The sequence below is a fragment of the Adiantum capillus-veneris genome, chromosome 3 (genome assembly GCF_014529385.1).
Source record: "Adiantum capillus-veneris isolate H3 chromosome 3, ASM1452938v2, whole genome shotgun sequence".
In the NCBI taxonomy this organism is placed as follows: Eukaryota; Viridiplantae; Streptophyta; class Polypodiopsida; order Polypodiales; family Pteridaceae; genus Adiantum; species Adiantum capillus-veneris.
In genome coordinates this window covers 57,922,075-57,947,514 of record NC_140933.1, presented here as the reverse complement: position 1 = coordinate 57,947,514, position 25,440 = coordinate 57,922,075, and the positions used below count along the sequence as shown (strand labels likewise).

Below are 25,440 nucleotides of genomic sequence, written 5' to 3'. Positions count from 1 at the left end.
AGCTAATGATCACTTGATCAAGTCGTGTCCTAAGTTGAAGGCCAAAGAGGCTACGAAGAAAGAGGGTGGTTCCACTACAAATGCTGGTTCCACTACAAATGCAGCCATTGTTGAGTCTTCTGTAAAAGGAAACTGTAATGCTGATGTTGATGCAGAATGGGCTTTTAGCACAGAGTGCACATACAATCCTGCTGTCCATGATGCATGCTTGTCAGTTGCTGTAGATTCACATGTGTGGTATTTTGACAGTGGTGCTACAAAGCACATTACCATTGTTCACCTCTCTCGAGTCTGTCCCTCATGGGAATTCAGTCACTTGTGCCAACAATGCCTCTTATCCAGCTCAAGGAGTTGGAAAGATTGTGCTTACTGCTGCAAATGGTAGTTCCTTCACACTTGTTGATGCACTTTATGTACTTGGACCAAGAAGAATTTCTTGTCTGTATCCGCACTTGCTAGTCTTGGACTTGTAGTCGAATTTGTGGATGATAGATGTACTGTTCATGATCTCAGTTTTGGTGATCATTAGGAAAAATATGAACCCTCTAGGGGCCCTTTGGGATTAAGGTTAATTAGAGGCCAGCCAAGAGGAAGAGGGTGGTGGACACACTCTATACTCTCAAAAAAGTAGGGGGACAAGGTAGCCTTACACCTCTTAATGGCCTCTTACCTAGTGAGAAGGTAAGGGAGGTGGCTAGAGGAAAGGGAGGGGGGGGGGGACCACTTTGACCTTTTTTCCCCCACTTTTTGGCCCGGATTTAAAAATACACTAAAAATTTCAAAATTTCAAATTTCAAGTTTTCCCTCCTTAAAAGGTCCCCTAACCTATTTCATGGTCAAAAAAGTATTTTTGACCTCCAAAAGTCAAAAACGTGCACTAAAAAATTCCAAAAAATTAATTTTTTTCAAAAAATTTCAAAACATCATTTTCCACCCTCCAAAGTCTTTCCAAACGTATTCTATAGCTAAAAGTGATTTTCTCTCTCTACAAACCCTTTTCCAAGCTCTCCATGATTGCAACAACCACATGCACCCCCTATAGTCCAACATTATCTCTCTACTAGCTTTCTCCCATCTCCATTGTAGCACCAAGCAAGCTTCTTCCCCATCTCTTCCCCTTGCCCACCACATAGTTCCACACCAAGCTAGCTCCTCTCCCTTCTCTCACCTCCATTACAACATGAAACAAGATTCGCCTCCTTCTACTTTCATTCACTCGCACTACATGGAAACCTCTACTCCCGAAGGTGGAAAAAGCATCAACTCACATGACTTGCATACCACAAGAACAAGAGGTGTGAATAGTGCATGGGCATTGCAAGGATTCATCTCCAACATAAAGATAGAATGGTGAGAAAACTACCCTTGTAGCTTACATTCAGAGCTTAAGATCATCTCCATCTTTAAGTTTATCATGCTGGAGGGAATTAACCTCTTTATGGCTTTCAATGTTTAGGCTTCACACCTCATAACATTGGGTGGTGCTATTTTGTTGATGGCTTTGGTGCGCCATCTATAGTTTTGTAGCATGTGATTGAGTCTCACAATGTAAGTAAGTTGTGTTATCTATGGAGAGTCATCAAAGATTTTTCTTATAATTTATTCTTTGTATAGTTGTCATTAGATTATTAGAATGATATCATTTTGTACTTTATAACTTTGTGCTCACATAATCTGTTGTTTACTTATAGAGTCAACTTGTTTTGAGAGGACATGAGCAAGCAACCATGTGTAGAGATGGAAATCACCCTATTTTTGTTCCGTGAGGAACCTTTCACTACCGTGATAAAAGATTTTGATAAGAATAGTAGGGATTTTGTAGAATCTTGAACCAATAGGTACTCTCTAGGAGCTCTTAGAAAATCCATCCCTATAGTACTACTATCTTCCCTAGTGTCATAGACACACAAATACTCGTGTATATGAATCTCTAGATGAGAAAGACAAATACTCGTAAGAGAATCCTAACAACAACAACATTGTCTCCATTTGTAATTATTTTTATGAGGCTGGATTCCTCTATAAATGAAATATAAATATTTCTTTTTGTTAAATGGTGTCGCACTGAGTGAGAGTATTTTATTTAGATTACTGGAGTTTCATACAGATTTGAGAAATATTGTTGATTTTTTTGGATATTCTGATTTGTCTGTAAGATGTTTGAAGTTTCAAGTCTGAATCATTCCACCATGAAGAAATTCATGCAATATTTTGATTTCAGTTTAATCACTAATGGTTATTCTTATTAAGTGGATCATAACCTTTGTCAAGATGTCCTCATTTGGGGATGTTGAATATATATCAATAGAAACATTTCAAAAGTTGAGAAAGCTAAATTCTTGCTTTCCAAAATGTTATTGTTTCCATACTATTCCTATGCCAAGCTTGACTTAGAGAAATGACAACTTGAGATGGAGGTGTAGATATATAGGGGTGAATTATTATTGATTCTTGTTTCATCATATATATTATAAAGCCTTTGAGTTTCCACCTTTTTGAGTAGTGTTGACAAGTTTTTGGTATCAAACCTTCTTAAATATCCCTATTCATTCGCTATTGGTAGCTATTTATTTGGTATTGTTAAAGATCATACCAATAGCTATCACCTTGTGAACTTAATTGTTGAATTGCGGATTTGATTTTTACTATGTATCTCATTTGAATAGAGAAAGTGTAAACATAAATTATAGATACATGCATTGTTAACATAGAAGATATGTATCACTCGAACCTATATAACTGCTAATCAAGAAACCTTTGGTCGGATACTATAACAATAGGGGTCACATGTGGTTTTAAATACCAAAGAAATGGCTTAACCAAAACATTTCCAAGAACACGAGGTGAACACAAGGAAGTAAAAATTGGCTCCTTGTTTGGTTGATTTCTAGTGCTAAATGTTCTGAGTGCACAAAATTTGTGAGGCCTTTGACCTTGCGAGTTCACTAAAGTATATGTAACATAGCACATGTGTTCAACAGAAGGGAATTTATATTCTTGTAAAGTTACAGAAACATGTGTAGGTAAGGCCTATAAGGGCTACTTTCAATCCATTGTGGTGAACGGACATGATATAGGAAAATTTGACATAGTGAATACTCCGGACATCAAACACTACAACTCTATCTCATGGCCATACATTAAAACAAAGCCCTTATTTGTCCTTTTGAAGCCCCAGAGACCCTCAACAAGAGGGACCACAATGGCGCGTAGAATGCCCATCCAGGCACAAATAGGGACCAAGACATTTCCAAGAACAGGGGATGGACACAAGGAAGTAAAAAATGGTTGATAAGCATGATACAAGGTTTAGGTATCTGCCATTTGGGGGGGGGGGGGGGGGAGGGGTTGCCATGAACACATTAAACTACCCAGTTCTATCTCATGGCCATGGATAACAAAAAGCTTGTACTTGTCATTTTAGGGGCCCAGGGACCCTCAACAAGAGGGGCCACAAGGGCGCGCAAAAATTTTGGATGGCCAGTTTGCGCGCCCTTGTGGCCCCTCTTGTTGAGGGTCCCTAGGCCCCTAAAATGACAAGTACAAGCATTTTGGATGGCCAGTTTGCGCGCCCTTGTGGCCCCTCTTGTTGAGGGTCCCAGGGCCCCTAAAATGACAAGTACAAGCTTTTTGTTATCCATGGCATGATACAATGTTTAGCTATTTGCCATTGTGGGGGGGGGGGGAGTTTGCTATGAATACATCAATTTGCCCAACTCTATCTCATGGCTATGCATCAAAATTTTTGGATGGCTGATTTGCGCGCCCTTGTGGCCAAATTTTGGATGGCTGATTTGTGCGCCCTTGTGGCCCCTCATGTTGAGGGTCCCTGGGGCCCTAAAATGACAAGTAGAAGATTTATTTTTATGCATGGCATGATACAATGTTTAGCTATTTGCCATTGTGGGGGGGGGGGGGGGGGGGGGGAGTTTGCTATGAATACATCAATTTGCCCAATTCTATCTCATGGCTATGCATCAAAAAAAGCCTGTACTTGTCATTTTAGGGCCCCAGGGACCCTCAACATGAGGGGCCACAAGGGCGCGCAAATCAGCCATCCAAAAATTTTGGATGGCTGATTTGCGCGCCCTTGTGGCCCCTCATGTTGAGGGTCCCTGGGGCCCTAAAATGACAAGTACAAGATTTATTTTTATGCATGGCATTTTGGATGGCTGATTTGCGCGCCCTTGTGGCCCCTCATGTTGAGGGTCCCTGGGGCCCTAAAATGACAAGTACAGGATTTATTTTTATGCATGGTCATAATTCAAGTAGTAAGTTTTTTTAAAAAAAAAAAAAAAGTCGAGAAAGACCAAGCGTGCGGAACACTCTAGCTTCATGAGGGGGGGGGGGGGGGGTTGTTGGGAGAAGTTGGGAGGAGAAGAAACCAAACGCGTTTCGCTCTCTTAGAGAGCTCATCAGTGGTGTTACCAGGGAGATTGGGGAATGTGAAGAAGTTATGGGAAGAGAGTAGGGGTTTGTTTATGTAGTGTGAGTTTAGGAGGGAAGGTGTTTGAAAAAAAAGGGGGGAAGTAGGTTTTGAATTTTGCACTTTGAATTCAAAAAGTCTTGAGTTTAGTTGTGTGTGAGAGAGTGACATGAGAATGCATGCTAAGGGTGAGCCTTATTAGACATAGGTTTTAAGAGGGAGAAAGAGTGATTCACTTTGGGTGGGTTCATTAAGTTGGGAGGGTTTACACCAAAGTATATGAGCGAAGGAGTATTACCTAAAAATAGGTAATACTTATGGAAGGATTCTAGTGATTGGTTTGGGTTTCGCCCTCATGTGGGGTACTAAAAAGGTTAATTCCATTCACAGGGTGCCGAGAAAGGGGTTGCAAAGAACAAGGGTTTCTGTTAAAGTGTTGGGCACAAAACATCGGTTTTGCTCGGAAGTGGGGTTCAAAGGTGATTTTGCTCATAAGTGGAGTTTAAAAAGAAATGTTGAGCTCATAAGTGGGGTATAAAAGATGTCTTTTTGCTCAGAAGTTGGGTACAAAAATTTTTCATGTTCATATGATGGGTATAAAAAACTGTTATGTTCTTTAAGATGTTTTTTTTTAAGTGTTGGACTTTTAGGCTGTTTTCAAGAGCTTCTAGTGTTCAATTGGCTCTGAATCTGTCTGGGCTTGTCTCACATAAATTTGTTCATCTCGTCGCGCTCTTCGACTATCGTGTGATGCAAAAAAATCATATCCTAGTCGGATTTTCCAAAAATCAACGTGCAAGTTGGCAATTTCTTAAAAAATGATGTAAAACAGACATTTCTTACTTTTTCCTTAATCTACGGGCTCGAACGGGCATTAAAACCATGGAATCTGAAAATACTTAGAGAACCAATGTTTTTTATTGTGTTAAGGACTGCATTTCCTACATACAAAACTTTCTCAAAATCTCACCCTAACACCTTCAAAAGTGGCTTCCAAGGAGTGCCCTCGATCAAAAATTGAAACTAAAGGAAAACAATCAGAATGAACTCCTAGACTGTGTACAAACTTTAAAATAACCAAAATTTCCTTTTAAAAAAAGTTATTGCTAAAAATTTGAAAATAGACCACTCTTAGACTTCCCACAATGATAGAAATCAAAAGGTTCAAGGAGAGGTCTGGTGTCACAAGTGCATGGTAGGAATCTAATCGAGGCTTATTCCGTTAAGATCTCTTATACTTTATTATGTCTTCTCATGTACAATCTTACCAAACAAAAACAAACTTACACTTTAAATGACTACAAATTTTATTTAACTTATCAAACAATTTAAAATATGGTAGACCTAGAGTGCTCTTACACATCAACAAACAAAAAAGTCCAAATTTCTTCTCATTAACTTTGATAAACATACATCTGTGAACACTTTACAAGGAGTAGTGTGGTCATAGTTCTTACATCCATTCCATGACATGGTATGCTCCTGGGGTGACCTATCACATAAAAATATCTTTGGTAGGAGTGCCCTCATGTTAGGAAAGAGTGTGTTGCTGCTGATGAAAAGTTTTTGCATTGTCCTACTAGGGATCTCTTCATGTGAGCATAATGATTTTTGGTGTAGTGGGAGCCACATTGCCGCTGAGGAGAGCTTTGTGCCACCGTAAAAGCTTCATGTTATGCCAGTTTCTTGAGCCGTTCTTGCAAACAACGCCACTCAACTAGCATAACAAGAGGTCACCTTGTAACAAAAACATGTATGAATTCAACATTTGGAAGCTATATAATGAAGACACTTGTTAAGTATATGTTGTACAAATTTGCAAGTATTTCTATCTAGCTGGGAATAAACAATATAAAAATATACATTAGGATGAGACTACCACCCCTAATAAGCATGGATTTGAAGCACCTACCTGCAAGATGTAACAAAGAAGACTGTTTTAGAGGAAAAGTGGTGACACTTGGCCTCTCTAACCTGCAGCCTTTCACTATTTGTGCATAAAAGCAACCTTTGTGCCAAGCACTACAAAACAAGTAGAGGCAACACCTTAGACTTCAAATTTTATGATAAGAAGAACACAATCAAAAGTAAGAAGTATATTGTTACCTTGCATAAAGGGGTGTTTTATTCAAATCTGTGATGGTATTGGCAAGATATTGAAGAATCGTCAACATTCATCTCACCGATGCTACGACGTTCCTGGGATGACCTGTGCTCACCCTCACGTGCGGCCTTCAATGCAAACGTTGCGAACAAGCAAATATGTATGCATACGATTTGTGATGTCCTTGAGCACCATGGTAGTTGTTGCATGAGGAAGCAAAGGATGAAAAGAGAGAGGGGGGAGGGAGAGAGAGGAACATGGGAGAAGACAAGGGGGTAGTGGGGGAGAGAGAGAGAGAGTGGAGAAGGAGGAGAGAAGGGGGCAGGGAGGGAGAGGGAGGAACATGGGAGGAGAGAAGGGGACATTGGGAGAGAGGGAGAGAGGGGAGGAGGAGGAGAGAAGGGGCAGGGAGGGAGAGGAGAGGGAGAAAGGAGGGAGGAGGAAGAGAGAAGAAAGGTTTTTTTTTTTTGGGGAGAGTTTTTTTTTTTTGAAAAATTGGACTTTTAGTGCTTGTAAGTTTAAAAAAATGTCAAAAAATACTTTTTTGATATGGATATATGTTGGGGGGGAGTTTTAAGTCAAAAATAAGTAAAAATAACTTTTTTTTAAAAAAGTCAAATTTTGGCTCTTAGTGATCCACGTTTTTGATGATGTGGCCACACCTCTTTACTCCCTTCACTTTTCAAAAGCTAGAGAGAGAAGGTGACCTCTTAGGTCCATATCCTACATGTGTCTTAAAAAAAGGCTAGAAAAGCCTACTCAAAACTAGCTTCTTGAATGCCCTTGTCCCCTTAACCCTACACACCATTAGCCTTAATCCCTAAAAATTAGGATTCCTTACAAGGCCCATGCAAGGTTCATATTTCTCCTAATGTGAAATTGTTGCATCTGGACTTTTGTGTCGTGGGCTGTATAAGCTCACTTTGTATGACAAGTGTGGACAAAATTTTGCAAATACTGTTGTAGATTTAAGGGCTATTTCAGATGCAAAACTTGGGCATGCACGTTTTGGTCATCTGAATTTTGCTAGTTTGCAGCGTTTGCAGAAATCTGATATGGTTGCTTCTTTGCCGCCTCTTGAAGCACCTGTCAAACATGTTTGTGAAGGCTGTATTTTGGGTAAGATGCAGCGTTCTAAATTTCCAAAGGATGGTTCAGTTCGGCCCACATGCAGGTTGCAGCTTGTGCATAGTGATGTTTGTGGACCCATGCAAACTCCGTCCTTGGGCAATTACCTTTACTTCGTGACTTTCATTGATGATTACTCCAGGCATGCATGGGTATTTTTACTTAAAGCGAAGTCCGAAGTTTCTATGTGCTTCAAACAATTTCTGGCTATGGCTGAAAATGTCTTGAAATGTACTATGGGCACCCTCCGTTCTGATCGAGGGGGGGAGTATATGTCTCATGAATTTAATCCATTTTTGGCTAGTCGTGGGATAAAGCACCAATGTACAGTGCCCTATACACCTCAACAAAATGGTGTTGCTGAGAGGAAAAATAGGTCACTGACGGAAATGGCACTATGTATGGTCAAAAGTCAAGCTTTGACTATGTATGGTCAAAAGTCAAGCTTTGCCGCATTCTTTTTGGCTTGAGGCCATCATTTGTGCCACTTATGTACTTAACAGGTGTCCTACAAAATCTTTGTAGTCTATTACTCCATATGAAGCATGGCATGATAGAAAGCCTTGTATTGAGCACATGCGTGTTTTTGGCTGTTTGGCATATGCTTTGGTGCCACAAACACAGTGCAGAAAATTGGATGATAAGGCTGTCAAATGTATTTTTGTTGGTTATAGTGTTGAAAGCAAAGGTTACATGTTATATCATCCGCAAACAAAGTGTATTCTGGTTTCATGGGATGTAGTGTTTGTGGAAGATTCTGTTCAGCCCTTGCTGTCATGTACTAGAGACAGTAATGTAATCTCACATGACATTTATGACACTTTGTTGCCTCTTTTCAGTGGTGAAAATACAAATGTAAGTTCCAATGAGGCAAATGTACAGCCTATGGGGGTTTCGGAAAATGTTACAGATCAGCCTATTACTGATGCAGATGTACATGATGTACTTGATGAGGAAAGGGCTGAAAATGAGCAGGCTAGAGGTATGCCAAAATGACTGGTGCACACTTTGCGTGACAATGAATTGGATGCACCTCTGTCTAGTCGTACTCGTTCAGGCTCTCACCATGCATCTTATGCATCAGATTCTTATGCTTTGGCTGTGTCTAGCTTACATAATGTTGAGGAGCCTCTGTCTTTTGATGAAGCACAGAATTCAGGAAATTGGATGGCTGCCATGCAATCAGAATATGATGCGCTTATAGAAAATGACACATGGACTTTATGTGATTTTCCTCCTGGCAAAAAGGCCATTGGTACGAAGTGGGTTTACAAGTTGAAACGCAAGCCGGATGGTGAGATGGATAGCCATAAGGCTCGACTTGTTGCAAAGGGTTATGCACAGCAAAAAGGAATAGATTATGAAGAGACTTTTGCTCCCACTTGTCGTATGACTACTCTGCATTTTCTATGTGCATTGGCAGATCATTTTGGTTGGGATGTACATCAATCAGACATTGTTACTGCTTTCTTGAATGGTGAAATATTTGAGGAAGTTTATGTAACGCAGCCTCGCGATTTTGTTATAAAAGGACAAAAGAACAAGGTGTGCAGATGTAAGAAGGCTTTGTATGGGTTGAAGCAATCTCTTTGTCCTTGGTATGAGAAAGCTGACACTCATTTGGTCAAACGAGGCTTTCGTAACAGTCCCATGGAAAGCACATTGTATGTAAAGCGTGAGGGTGATGTACTTCTCATTGTGGTTCTTTATGTCGATAATTTGTTGATCATTGGATCCAATGAGAGACATATTGCTGAATTTAAGGTTGATTTGAATGCTACTTTCAAGATGAAAGATTTGGGGCGGTTGCATCATTACTTGGGTATACAGTTTAAACAGTGTGATGGTGGTATTGCCTTGTGTTAGAAAAGTTACATAGAGACATTGCTATGTAAGTTTGGACTTGAGGATTGCAAACCTATTGACACTCCCATGGAAACAGGTTTGAAGTTGAGTCTACATGATGCTGGCGATCCTGCTGATGTCACTCTTTACCAAACTACTGTTAGCTGCCTCATTTATGTATGCAACACGAGGCCGGATATTCAGTTTGCAGTCTCACAAGTCAGCAGATTTATGCATAGCCCAGGGTCTAAGCATTGGCATGCTGTCAAGAGGATTTTCCGCTACCTTAGTGGCACTTTACATCTTGGCTTGTTTTATCCCAAGGGGGGATCATTGCCGCCAGACTTACATGCTTTTTCGGACTCAGATTGGGCTGGTTGTTTTGACACGCGAGTGTCCACAAGTGGTTTTTGTTTCATGCTTGGTAGTTCATGTATATCATGGTTGAGCAAGAAGCAACCTACTGTGGCCACTTTGAGTTGTGAGGCTGAGTACAGGGCAGTCTTCACAGCTATGGTTGAGTGTGTATGGCTCAGACGCCTTATGGCTGATTTGGGTGTTGGATAGGACACTGCCAACACTATCTACACTGACAGTCAGAGCGCATTGGCAGTTGCGAGGAACCCAGTTTTTCATGCTCGCACAAAGCACATTGAGGTGCATTACCACTATGTCAGGGAGAGGCTCTCAGTAGGAGAGATCAACTTGGCTTATGTGCCAACTCAGGACAACCTTGCAGATCCTTTCACAAAGGCATTGTCTCCTGAGAATCTTGAAGCTTTCGGAAAATCTTTGGGCTTACTCCCCTTTGTGGACTGATCATTTCCTTAGGGCATGTCACTTCCCTCTACTCATGTGCCAGCTCTCGTTCACCGCATCACTCCAGGGGGGATTTGTTACCATATACATGTGGTAGTGATGTGTGTGAACACATCACTAGGACCTAGTGAACATGTGGCGGTCCTACCTAGTGTGTGAACACACTAGGACCGCCGAGGCATTTTTTCCTTCTTTAGGAGGTTTCCCCCCCGAGCATTGTATATACGTCCATCACTCAAGGGCTATCTATCTTTCCATTGCACACTAAGTAACACACTCTCTATTGTGTCCCTTGAGCTTCCTTCGACTTCTCCAAGCTGTGTGCATTTCTCTGTAACCCTAATTCCAACATCTATTGTTTCCCACACTTGTGGGTCCTTGCAATTGATAGCCCAAAAACTCTTCCAACAATTAGTGTAAGATTTAGTATCTGTCATCCCACTCTTTCTTGCACAAGGTGCCCAATATTGAATCAAATTATTTTTTTAGTTTGGTGATGTAAGCTCGTAATTAATGTGTGATGAAGCCATTGCAAACCAAATTGGATAGATTTCCATGTCACTTGGAGCTAGCATAACAAAGTACCTTGGTGCACATCAGACATAGGGTCAAACTCTTCCCTTGGTCTATCTCATTGAGGACCACGAAAATGATCATTCAACTCTTCAAGGCCTAGGAATCTTTCTACTCCTTGTTGTAAGCTCATTGTAGTGGATTGTAGGTGATAAGAGTCTTGACTTGTTGGCCAAAAATTTTCATACAAGACTCCCTCTGATATGGCTACTTTTCCAAGCTCGTCAATCACCTTACTCCAATAATCTATCACAGGTCTATAATACCATGGCACATTTGAACCATTCCCTAGATTTTGCCAAAACTTAATATAGCTCTTCAATCCTAAAATCACTTCTTTGTGAGCCTTGAAATATTCTGCCATTGGCACCAAAGGTGGATCTCCATGTGGAAACATTGGATTGCCTTCTATGTCTATTTTCCAAAGGCGAAGGCTTCCACTCCAACTTGATACACCTACATGTGCCTTATACTGCATCATTGGTGTCTCATTTTGCATTTTTAAAAAAAACCTGAATTGAAGTGGTTTGGAATGTCCAACAAGTATTTCTTTTCCATCACAAAGATAACCATCACAATATGGCTTGAAATTGGGGACCTTTTCAAGCAAAAATGGGGCCGGAGATGAAGATGATCTATTTTGTAATGTATCCATCAAGTGTGAAAAAGTATATGTTTGTGTAACTTTCAATCTCTTTGAAAACTCACTGAACATGGCATCTATGTCCTCAGGTGTATGCCCAACCATCAAAAATCCTAGTTGGATGGTTTTGAAAACACCCCTTGCAACAAGCATTGACAAATAGGCAAATAAGTATCGCTTTCTGTTTTCCCCTACACCATTATCCACAATTGTAGCAACTTGCAAAATGTTGACCCCGATTCCGCTTCTGTAGCTTCCAATGGTTGCACGATGGGCTCTTTTCCATCACTCAAGTTGTGGTGGTCTAAAGCATCCCTTGAGTTCAAAGCATGTAGTAGAGAGATACTACTCCTTGGTAGTCCATTTGTTGCCAGATCACCAAGAGGATTCTTATCTATCCTCTCTAAGTTATATAAACAATTAGCAATTGAGCCAATTGTAAGATTTGGATCAGTTAGCCACAAACCGTTCAAGACAAAGTGACCATAATGACCTTCCCCATGGCCATGAGTGATCATACCTATCAAAGCCACCTGCAAATTGTATCCTGAATCCACACCCTTAGTAACAATGCATAATCTAGGAATGATAGTCTTCTTTTGATCCATCTTATCATATATTATACAAACATACTTTTGTGGTTGAGTTTTTGAATATGTGCGCCATGCATAATATAAGTGTCTACAACTCTTTTATTGTGCTTTTTGAAATTCTCTTTCTCTCAAGAGAAGAGCTCTCTCTTGAAGAGAAGGTTTAGCTTCCAGCCTTGTCTTGATTGAACTACAAACATTGCACTTAGAGAACTCAATTGTCTTTGTTAAAGTGACATGTGGATACTCTTTGTTCCAAATTCTACAGAAAGAAGATTGAGACAACTTCTTCTCATAGCCCATTTGGTCCAGTGTTGCAATTATGTTGTCATTCATTATGGATTTTTGCAAAAGAAGCTTAGGCCATTGAACAACACTCCATAATGAGCTTTGGAGAGATGTAGTATTCATTGTAGAAAAAGGGAGTACCACATCCTTCAAACATTCCTCCACTAGTATAGATACATTTCCTTGCCCTATCTTTGTACCGCCACAAGTGGAATTAGGATATGTTCTACACATACAACCAATACCAACAATCAAGTACCATATGAACTTTCTCCTCAGATTCAAAGTCCATCTTGTAAGTTGAAAAGAAACACCTTGTTAAGTTCATACTTATAGATAAATTCTCTTTGAAAAAAATTGTATAAGTTACATTACACATTACACAAGGATTGTGAATATTATAACTCTATAGAAACTGCTATATTAGATCATAGCTTGGACAAGTGGTGGACCTAGTTGTAATGGCCAGTGTCCAAGGTGCTATTTTAGGAACTTTCTTGTCAATGTCCAAGTATCTCTTGCTTCTTCAAATGGAAGTAAGGTTGGACAAACGGGGACCTTGAAACCAAAAGACCCTTTCTATATGAGGTCAAGCTTGGAGAAACGGTGGACCTAGTTCTAATGGATATTGTTCAAGGTGCTATTGTAGGAACTTGCTTCCCAATGTCCAAATATCCCTTGCTTCTTTCAATGGAAGTAAGGTTGGACAAGTGGTGGAGATTGAAACCAAAAGTCCCTTTTTCTATATAAGTTAAAGCTTGGAGAAATGGTGGACCTAGTTTTAAAGGCTATTGTTCAAGGTGCTATTGTAGGAACTTGATTCACAATGTCCAAATATCCTTTGCTTCTTTCAATGGAAGTAAGGTTGGACAAGTGGTGGAGCTTGAAACCAAAAGTCCCTTTTTCTATATGAGAGTAAAGCCTGGACAAGTGATGGACCTAGTTTTAATGTCCAGTGTCCAAGGTGGTATTGTAAGAATTTATTCCCAATGTGCAAGTATCTCTTTGACCTAATCCCACAAACATTTTGTAAAATTATAAGTGTTATAATGGTCAGGTGTTGAATGCATCTAGCTTTAAGACATGGTTACAATGGCCAAGTGGTGGATCTAGGAGACACCAACAATTGGATCCACATTTCAAGCCTTCATTATATTGTCCAAGTGGTGGATCTTTGATGCACCTACTTTTCAATTCTTAGTCTAAATGGCCAAGTGGTGCATCTAGGATCTACTCATCCCACGAGCATAGTGTAAAATTACAAGTGTTATGATGGCCAAGTGTTGAATGCACCTAACTTTAAGACATGGTTAGAATAGACAAGTGGTGGATCTAGGAGAAACCAACTATTGGATCGACGATTCAAATCTTCATTATAATGGCCAAGTGGTGGATCTTTGATGCACCTACTTCCCAATTCCTAGTCTAAATGGCCAAGTGCTGGATCTAAGATCTACTCATCTCACAAACATTGTGTAAAATTACATGTGTTATTATGGCTAATTGTTGAATGCACCTAACTTTAAGACATGGTAGGAATGGCCAAGTGGTGGATCTAGGAGACACCAATAGTTGGATTCACATTTTAAGCCTTTGTTATAATGTCCAAGTGGTGGATCTTTGATGCACCTACTTCCCAATTCTTAGTCTAAATGGTCAAGTGGTGGATCTACTATCTACTCATCCCACAAAAATTGTGTAAATTACAAGTGTTTTGATGGCCAAGTGTTGAATGAACATAACTTTAAGACATGGTTAGAATGGCCAAGTGGTGGATCTTTGATGCACCTACTTCCCAATTCTTAGTCTAAATGGCCAAGTGGTGGATCTAAGATCTACTCATCCCACAAACATTGTGTAAAATTACAAGTGTTATGATGGCCATGTGTTGAATGTAACTAACTTTAAGACATGGTTAGAATGGCCAAGTGGTGGATCTAGGAGAAACCAACAATTGGATCTACAATTCAAGCCTTTGTTATGATGGCAAAGTGGTTGATCTTTGATGCACCTATTTCCCAATTCTTAGTCTAAATGGCCAAGTGGTGGATTTAGGATCTAATCCCACAAACATTGTGTAAAATTACAAGTGTTATGATGGAAAAATGTTGAATGCAACTAACTTTAAGACATGGATAGAATGACCAAGTGGTGGATCTAGGAGACACCAACAATTGGATCCACATTTCAAGCCTTTCTTATAATGGCCAAGTAGTCTATCTTTGATGCACCTACTTCCCAATTGTTAGTCTAAATGTACAAGTGGTGGATCTAGGATCTACTTATCCCACAAACATTTGGAAAAATTACAAATGTTATGATGGCAAAGTGTTAAATGCACCTAACATTTCAAGTGATGAATCTAGGAGACACCAACGATTGAATCCATAATTTAAGCCATTGTTATAATGGCCAAGTGGTAGATCTTTGATGCACCTACTTACCAATTCTTAGTCTAAATGGCCAAGTGGTGAATCTAGGATCTACTCACCCCTCAAACATTGAAGTGTTATGAAGGCCAAGTATTCAACACACCTAACTTTAAAACATGGTTAGAATGACCAAGTGGTGGATCTAGGAGACACCAACAATTGGATCCACATTTTAAGTCTTCATTAAAAGGGTCAAGTGGTAGATCTTTGATGCACCTAATTATAGTTTCTTAGTCTAAATGGGCAAGTGGTGGATCTCGGATCTACTCATCCCACAAACATTGTGTAAAATTACAAGTGTTATGATGGCCAAGTGTTGAATGCACCTCACATTAAGACATGGTTAAAATGGAAATGTGGTGGATTTAGGAGACACCAACAATTGGATCCACATTTCAAGATTTTGTTTATAATGGCCAAGTGGTGGATCTAAGACCTAATCATCCAACAAACATTTTGTAAAATTACAAATGTTATGATAACTAAGTCTTGAATGTAGCTAACTTTAAAGCATGGCTAGAATGGCCAAGTGGTAGATCTAGGAGACACCAACAATTAAATCCACAATTAAAGCCTTCGTTATAAAGGCCAAGTGGTGGATCTTTGACGCACCTACTTTCCAATTTTAATTCTAAATGACCAAGTGGTGGATCTAGGATCTCCTCATCCCACAAATATTGTCTAAAATTACAAGTGTTATAATGGCCAAGTGTTGAATGCACCTAACTTTAGGACATGGTTTGAATGGCCAAGTGGTGAATCTAGGAGACACCAACAATTGGATCCAGAATTCAAGCCCTTTGTTATAATGGCCAAGTGGTGGATCTTTGATGCACCTACTTACTAGTTCTTGGTCTAAATGGCCATGTGGTGGATTTAGGATCTAATCCCACGAACATAGTGTAAAATTACAAGTGTTATGATGGCCAAGTGTTGAATGCACCTAACTTTAAGACATGGTTAGAATGGACAAGTGGTGGATCTAGGAGAAACCAACTATTGGATGGACGATTCAAATCTTCATTATAATGGCCAAGTGGTGGATCTTTGATGCACCTACTTCCCAATTATTAGTCTAAATGGCCAATTGCTGGATCTAGGATCTACTCATACCACAAATATTGTGTAATATTATAAGTGTTATTATGGCCAATTGTTGAATGCACCTAACTTTAAGACATGGTTGGAATGGCCAATTGGTGGATCTAGGAGACCCAAACAGTTGGATCCACATTTTAAGCCTTCCTTATAATGTCCAAGTGGTGGATCTTTGATGCACCTACGTCCCCAATTCTTAGTCTAAATGGTCAAGTGGTGGATCTAGGATCTACTCATCCCACAAACATTGTGTAAAATTACAAGTGTTTTGATGGCCAAGTGTTGAATGCACATAACTTTAAGACATGGTTAGAATGGCCAAGTGGTGGAGCTAGGAGACACCAACAATTGAATCCACATTGCAAGCTTTTGTTATAGTGTCCAAGTGGTGGATCTTTGATGCACCTACCTCCCAATTCTTAGTCTAAATGGCCAAGTGGTGGATTTATGATCTAATCCCACAAACATTGTGTAAAATTACAAGTGTTATGATGGCCAAGTGTTGAATGCAGCTAACTTTAAGACATGGACAGAATGAGCAAGTGGTGGATCTGAGACACCAACAATTGGATCCACATTTCAAGCCTTTGTTATAATGGCCAAGTGGTCGATCTTTGATGCACCTACTTCCCAATTGTTAGTCTAAATGTACAAGTGGTGGATCTAGGATCTACTCATCCCACAAACATTTGAAAAAACTACAAATGTTATGATGGCAAAGTGTTGAATGCACCTAACATTCAGACATGGCTAGACTGTCTAAGTGATGGATCTAGGAGACACCAACGATTGGATCCATAATTTAAGCCATTGTTATAATGGCCAAGTGATAGATCTTTGATGCACCTAGTTACCAATTCTTACTCTAAATGGCCAAGTGGTGGATCTAAGATCTACTCATCCCACAAATATTGAAGTGTTATGATGGCCATGTGTTGAACGCACCTAAGTTTAAAACATGGTTAGAATGGCCAAGTGGTGGATCTAGGAGACAACAACAATTCGATCCACATTTTAAGCCTTCATTATAATGGCCAAGTGGTGGATCTTTGCAGTTTCTTAGTCTAAATGGCCAAGTGGTGGATCTCGGATCTACTCATCCCACAAACATTGTGTTAAATTACAAGTGTTATGATGTCCAGGTGTTGAATGCACCTAGCTTTAAAATATGGTTAGAATGGCAATGTGGTGGATCTAGGAGACACCAACAATTGGATCCACATTTCAAGCTTTTGTTTATAATGGCAAAGTGGTGGATCTTTGATGCACTTACTGCCTAATTCTTAGTCTAAATGGCCAAGTGGTGGATTTAAGGCCTAATAATCCCACAATTTTTTTTAAAAATTACAGCTGTTATGATAACTAAGTCTTGAATGCAGCTAACTTTAAAGCATGGCTAGAATGGCCAAGCGGTGGATCTAGGAGACACCAACAATTAAATCCACAATTCAAGCCTTCGTTATAATGGCCAAGTGGTGGATATTTGATGCACCTACTTCCCAATTTTAATTCTAAATGACCAAGTGGTGGATCTAGGATCTCCTCATCCCACAAATATTGTCTAAAATTACAAGTGTTATAATGGCCAAGTGTTGAATGCACCTAACTTTAAGACATGGTTCGAATGACCAAGTGGTGAATCTAGGAGACACCAAAAATTGGATCCAGAATTCAAGCCCTTTGTTATAATGGCCAAGTGGTGGATCTCTAATGCACCTATTGGTCTAAATGGCCAAGTGGTGGATCTAGGATCTACTCCCATGAACATAGTGTAAAATTACAAGTGTTATGATGGCCAAGTGTTGAATGCACCTAGCTTTAAGACATGGTTAGAATGGACAAGTGGTGGATCTAGGAGAAACCAACTATTGGATCGTCGATTCAAATCTTCATAATAATGGCCAAGTGGTGGATCTTTGATGCACCTACTTCCCAATTCTTAGTCTAAATGGCCAAGTGCTGGATCTAGGATCTACTCATCCCACAAACATTGTGTAAAATTACAAGTGTTATGATGGCCAATTGTTGAATGCACCTAACTTTAAGACACGGTTAAAATGGCCAAGTGGTGGATCTAGGAGACACCAACAGTTGGATCCACATTTTAAGCCTTTGTTATAATGTCCAAGCGGTGGATATTTGATGCACCTACTTCCCAATTCTGAGTCTAAATGGTCAAGTGGTGGATCTAGGATCTACTCATCCGAGAAAAATTGTGTAAAATTACAAGTGTTTTGATGACCAAGTTGTGAATGCACATAACTTTAAGACATGGTTAGAATGGCCAAGTGGTGGATCTAGGAGACACCAACAATTGGATCCACATTGGAAGCTTTTGTTATAATGGCCAAGTGGTGGATCTTTGATGCACCTACTTCCCAATTCTTAGTCTAACCATGTCTTAAAGTTATGTCGATCTTTGATGCACCTACTTCCCAGTTCTTAGTTTGAATGGCCAAGTGGTGGATCTAGGATCTACTCATCCCACAAACATTTTGTAAAATTATAAACATTATGATGGCCAAGTGTTGAATGCACCTAACATTCAGACTTGGCTAGCATGTCCAAGTGGTGGATCTAGGAGACACCATAATTGGATCCACATTTTAAGACATTGTTATAATGGCCAAGTGGTGGATTTTGGATAAACCTACTTCCCAATTCTTAGTCTAAATGGCCAAGTGGTGGATCTAGGATATAATCATCCCACAAAAATTGTGTAAAATTACAAGTCTTATGATGGCCAATTGTTGAATGCACCTAACTTTAAGACATGGTTAGAATGGCCAAGTGGTGGATCTAGGAGACACCAACAGTTGGATCCACATTTTAGGCCTTCGTTATAATGTCCAAGTGGTGGATCTTTGATGCACCTACTTCCCAATTCTTAATCTAAATGGCCAAGTGGTGGATCTAAGATCTACTCATCCCGCAAACATTGTTTAAAATTACAAGTGTTATGTTGGCCAGTTGTTGAATGTACATAACTTTAAGACATGGTTAGAATGGCCAAGTGGTGTATCTAGAAGACACAAACAGCTGGATCCACATTTTAAGCATTCGTTATAATGTCTAAGTGGTGGATCTTTGATGCACATACTTTCCAATTCTTAGTCTAAATGGTCAAGTGCTGGATCTAGGATCTACTCATCCCACAAAAATTGTGTAAAATTAAAGTGTTATGATGACCAAGTATTGAATGCACGTAACTTTAAGATATGGTTAGAATGGCCAAGTGGTGGATCTAGGAGACACCAACAATTGGATCCACATTTCAAGCTTTTGTTATAATGGCCAAGTGGTGGATCTTTCATGCACCTACTTCCCAATAGGCTTAGTCTAAATGGCGAAGTGGTGGATCTAAGATCTACTCATCCCACAAACATTGTGTAAAATTAGAAACGTTATGATGGCCAGGTGTTGAATGTACCTAACTTTAAGACATGATTAGAATGGCCAAGTGGTGGATCTAGGAGACACCAACAATTGGATCCACAATTTAATCCATTGTTATAATGGCCAAGTGGTGGATTTTGGATAAACCTACTTCCCAATTCTTAGTCTAAATGGCCAAGTGGTGGATCTAGGATCTACTCATCCCACAAACATTGAAGTGTTATGATGACGATGTGTTGAAGGCACATAACTTTAAACATGGTTAGAATGGTCAAGTGGTGGATGTAGGAGATACTAACAATTGGATCCACATTTTAAGCCTTCGTTATAATGGCCAAGTGGTGGATCTTTCATGCACCTAATTCCCAATTATTAATCTAAATGGCCAAGTGGTGGATCTCGGATCTACTCATCCCACAAACATTGTGTAAAATTACAAGTGTTATGATGGCCAAGTGTTGAATGCACCTACCTTTAAGACATGGTTACAATGGCCATGTGGTGGATCTAGGAGACACCAGCAGTTGGATCCACATTTCAATCTTTCGGTTATAATGGCCAAATGGTGGATATTTGATGCACCTACTTCCCAATTCTTAGTGTAAATGTACAAGTGGTGGATCTAGGATCTACTCATCCCACAAACATTTGGAAAAATTACAAATGTTATGATGGCCAAGTGTTGAATAAAGCTAACTTTAAGGCATGGCTAGAATGGCCAAGTGGTGGATCTACGAGACACCAACAATTAAATCCACAATTCGAGCCTTCGTTTATAATGGCCAAGTGGTGGATCTTTGATGCACCAACTTCCCAATTGTAAGTCTAAATGGCGAAGTGGTGGATCTAGGATCTACTCATCCCAAAAACATTGTGTAAAATTACAAGTGTTATGATGGCCAAGTGTTGAATGAACTTAACTTTAAAACATGGTTAGAATGGCCAAGTGGTGGATCTAGGAGATACCAACGATTGGATCCACAATTTAAGCCTTTGTTATAACGGCCAAGTGGTGGATCTTTGATGCACTTACTTTCCAATTCTTAGTCTAAATGGCCAAGTGGTGGATCTAGGATCTACTCATCTGACAAACATTGTGTAAAATTACAAGTGTTATGATGGCCAAGTGTTGAATGCACCTTCCTTTAAGAAATGGTTAGAATGGCCAAGTGATGGATCTAGGAGACACTAGCAATTGGATCTACATTTCAAGCCTTCGTTATAATGGCCAAGTGGTGGATCTTGGATGCACCTACTTCTTAATTCTAGTGTAAATGGCCAAGTGGTGGATCTAAGATATACTCATCTCATAAACATTGTGTAAAATTACAAGTGTTATGATGGCCAAGTATTGAATGCACCTAACTTTAAGATATGGTTAGAATGGCCAAGTGATGGATCTAGGAGACACCAACAATTGGATCTACAATTTAAGCCTTTGTTATAATGACGAAGTGGTGGATTTTTGATGCACCTACTTCCCAATTCTTAGTTTAAATGGCCAAGTGGTGGATCTCGGATCTACTCATCCCACAAACATTGTGTAAAATTACAAGTGTTATTATGGCCAATCGCACCTAAGTTTAAGACTTAGTTAGAATGGCCAAGTGGTGGATGTATGGTCTATCTTTACTATAAACACTATTTAAAATGGATAGACGGTGGACATAGGGGAAACCAACCATTGCATCCACCTTGAAAAAGTTGGTTAGAATGACCAAGTGGTGGATCTTGGATGCACCCACCTTCCAAAAATTGACTAGAATGGCCAAATAGTTAATGTAGTATCTACCTATCCTACATATATTATTTGAAGATTCAAATGTGATGGATCTAAGATACACCAACAATTGTATCCACCTTTCGGATCTTTGATGCACCCACCTTTTAATGCTTGGTTAGAATGGAAAAGTGGTGGGTCTAAGATGGATACAATCTTGAAAATGTATTTCGAATGGTTTCTTTTACAGGATTCAAGATAACCTACCTTGAAAAAATTATTCGAGATGAATTATGGAATCTCGGATACACCTACTTTGGCTATCAAATGTCTGAATTGGATAAATATTTGATTTTAGAATCTAAAATTCTTGGAGAGTGTAATTAAAATATTATGTGTCAATTTAGTTTTATATGCTTTCAAAGCGTTATTATGTTCAATGTGTCATTATAGATTCTAACTAGTTATTTATGTTTTTTTTAATTTCAAAGAAAAAATGGTTCAAAAACAAAAAATCTGTGACGGTTCCTGTTAATATTGACTTTGCAAGTTATGATAAGAGAAAATGGTACTTAGACGTTTATGAAGTGCAAGGTGCACAATTTCATACAGTGCATGTCTTTGTGGCTAGTGACAAAGATGAGAATAGTTTTGATGATCTAGGGCAGGTAGTCTTTGCAAGTGTTTTAACAGTTGAAGGACATCCTGACATTGAGTGCATTTACATTGGGATACATGGAATTACTGAGTACCAACTATTGGCAAATTTCTATGTCGTTGTAAAAATGGTCAAAGACAAGGAAGAGACAATGTTTTCACGAGGTTGGGATGTTAATGAAGATTTAATTGATATCACTGCAGATAGGCTACAAGATGCAATTATTATTGCTTTAAAAGGAAAGCAAGTGAAGAATAAGAAAAAAAATAAGAAGACCACAACAAAAAGGCAAGGGGTGTTACAACAGCTAGTGTTGGAGATGTAGATAAGGCCATTTTGAGATCAAAGGACACAAGCAATCAACCCTTATTAAGTTTTGTGGAGCATGATCGCTTAGAGAACAAGGTCCAAAAAGCAAAGGAGAGTGCTACATGAGACATGGAAAAGTATTCGGAATACTTCCCTTTCAAGTATAAGGAATACGAGATTCCCGTCACTAATTGTTCTCTTGCTCCTGATCATTATAATTGTCATCAGCTAAAGCCTGATCAAGTACAAAATTATATGCTCTTCTTTGGAGCAAGTGCAAATCGGCCTTTATCATGTGCTTATGTAATTCCTATAAAGAATTGTGGCCAAAATTCTGGAGGTCCAATGACACGTACTGAAGTAGAACAAAGACTTGTTGAATACAAGTTTTGGATCATTGATGGACAACACTCAGTTTCTGCAGCCAAAATGTTAAGATTTCAAGAAATGAAAAAGGATGGTGGCTCCTAGGATCTAATACAAGTTTATGAGAATAGAAAGGCTTGGATTGTTGTAGATCCATCTCCAGAAGTTGCAAAAGCCATATCAGCCATAGCAAATGAGGAGGTCAAGGTGCTATATGTTAAGCAACCTTACAGTGACATTCTCAAGCATCTTCGCAGTCAGTGGATATTTCAAAAACGCCCATCACGTCCAAACATTGGTGAAAAGGAAGGTGCAAAATCTCACAAACCTTGGGATGTAAGTTTTATTTTTCTTTCTCCCTCATGGTTATATAATGAGAAAACAACTGAAATTCTTATACTTAATTTGTTTTGGTTTTGTAGGCATTTCTCAAAATGGCAAGGATGTCTGCTGGTGCATCATTCATCACCAAACATGCTCATATGGTCACTTACTCCGATCCTATTTATGATTGATGGGTTTGAAGATCCTAGAGCAATTAGAGAGAGAATAAGAAGCCATCGACCACAGTTGTAAGATATTTGTGTGGTTTACACAAAGATGAAGTAGAAAAGATTCAAACAGAAATAGAGATTGGAGTGATTGTTTTGTTTAAGGGTGAAAAGGACACACCAAGTGTAGTGGACATGACTGATCGTATCAAGCAACTGAAACAAAATCAAATTATTCAAGATGAGTTTCTTGAGCAATTCAATTTGCTCAATTAGAAGAATCCATGTAAAAATTGGGAGGAGCTTTCTACCACATACAACATTAATGATGTTGTTTACTCCCATTTCTTGACACTTTGTGATACTCGACTGACATCACAACTACAACGTGGTACAAAGAAGATTGATTTTCCTAAAGAGGCAAGAAAGTATACCAATGGACGATCAACATTGTGAAAGACAAAGAAGATTCAGTTATAGATCTTCCATGGTCTATATATGTTGTCAGTCTTCATATGAAGGGAAGATCTTACTTAGAGCGCCATCTAAACAATCCCATCCCTATAGGATTGGGTATCTTGGACAACACACGTGATTTGGAGAGAAATCTACAATTGTCAGTTGAAAGATTCAAAGATCTCATAGATGGAATCATGGCTATTGCAGGTGGGTCAACAAAACCACAATGTGTGATCCTTTCTTTTTTGAATAATAAAGACTATGTGCAGTTACAGTGTGCTATGCAAAGTATGACAAACATGGTCAAATACAATTTGTTGGGGCATTGCACAATGTGAAGCATTTGGAATTTATTGGTTCTATAGAATTATTCACCACACTTGTGTTCTTGAGCAAGGGAGATGCCTTTGAGGGACTTATTAGCTCTTCAAATCCAGGGACACAATCCATGATACTAGATACAGGACACCTTGATCTAGATTTTGGAAGTGTGAGTCAATTGACAGATGTCGAGTTTCTACAACTCAAGAAGGAGCTAACAATCAAGCAATGCATTCAAAATTATTGCGAAGAAGATTTCAAGCTTATTGACATGTTCAGTGATCGCTACATAACAGAGTTGGGACTCAAGAAGAAAAGGGAAGTGTTATGCCTTGTGGACAATATTGATGACCAAAGAAAGCTTACAACAAGACTTTTGAGCTTTGCAAATCAGCATGACGATGTCAAAACATTGGCAAAGCATCAAAGTAATCAATTTAATTAGATCAGCCCATTGATGAACATGGAGTATCAAATATGGTAGGAGCATCAACAAGTGAGACACCCATATCAGTTACGCACTTTTTGAACCTTGAAGCAAGTATGAGCTAAGCTTCTATACCCACTTGTCATGTAATTATGCTTTTTATTTTGAAATAATTTTGATATCCTTTTTTAAACATGTAATAATAGTTTCATCATGTATATTATCAAGTATAATCATCATTGATTTAAGATCTTTGACTTTATTTTTGCTCAAAAGTATCATGCAGTGAACCTTTTCTTAATAGTATAAAATTGTAGGAAAGATAAGTCATTACTTATTACATTAATATTTGAAGTAGCATATCTACTAAAAAATATTTCAATGTAAATTGGCATACAAAAAATTGATTCTTTACTATGTTGTATTGATACTTTATGACATAAAAAGCTTAACTAAAACATATAGTCTACAACATTTGACATTTTTAAACCAAAATTATTAAAACATGTTTTTATTGCAGACTCAAAAATGATAAGAAATATTAAAAGACAATGTATTTCACATTATGTGTGGCATGACGATCCTCTTGGTATACAAATTTTTCCCATTCCAAAGGATATAGTCTTTGAGATAAGTGGTATTATCTTTGAAGTACAAGCTTCAAATACACAAGGAGTTGGCTATGGGATTTTTGTGCATACACATCTTCAAAAGGGTATGACTATTCTCCATTATGGTGGTGATAAGTATTTCCATGATACTTGGGAGAAGTTGTGCAAGATATCTCCAAGGACACCTAGGTACTCACTTCTGGAGGATCTAAATGTCAATTGTGTGGACAATGAGATATATATTGTTGGTGATGTAGAAGATGAAGTATGAGCCCAAATGTATGTTATACTTTTGATCCCAATTTTTCACCTTGGCATAAAGCCACCACAACACAAATTAGCTTGGATAAATGTGACTATGTTTGCGTTGAAACCCTACACCACATAGAAAGTGGTGAAGAGCTTCTTGCAGAATATGAATTTACATGATATCACTCAAATCTCATGATAAAGTCCCTCATATAAAAGTTATTGATAATCTATTTGAAACCGACTCATTACTAAGCGTGTATCATGATAAACGCCGTGAGTTGTGATGGCATTACCATGTTATGCAATGAATACTTGATTTCATATACAAATCTGTTCCTAAAGTGATATCCATAGAATTTCACAATTTTTTTTTATTTTGCATAATAATACTCTCTTTCAAAGTTCATGGATCATATTAAACATAATCCATACAAGAATTTGTATCTCATTGTACATATTTTATCAAAGCACTTTTCCATCCATA

At 38.8% G+C, this 25,440-nt stretch overlaps 1 pseudogene; it reads left to right on the top strand.

The window, feature by feature from the left end:
• The first annotated feature begins 23,539 nt into the window (after positions 1–23,539).
• Positions 23,540–24,218, top strand: LOC147460972 (uncharacterized; annotated as a pseudogene).
• The last annotated feature ends 1,222 nt before the right edge of the window (positions 24,219–25,440 follow it).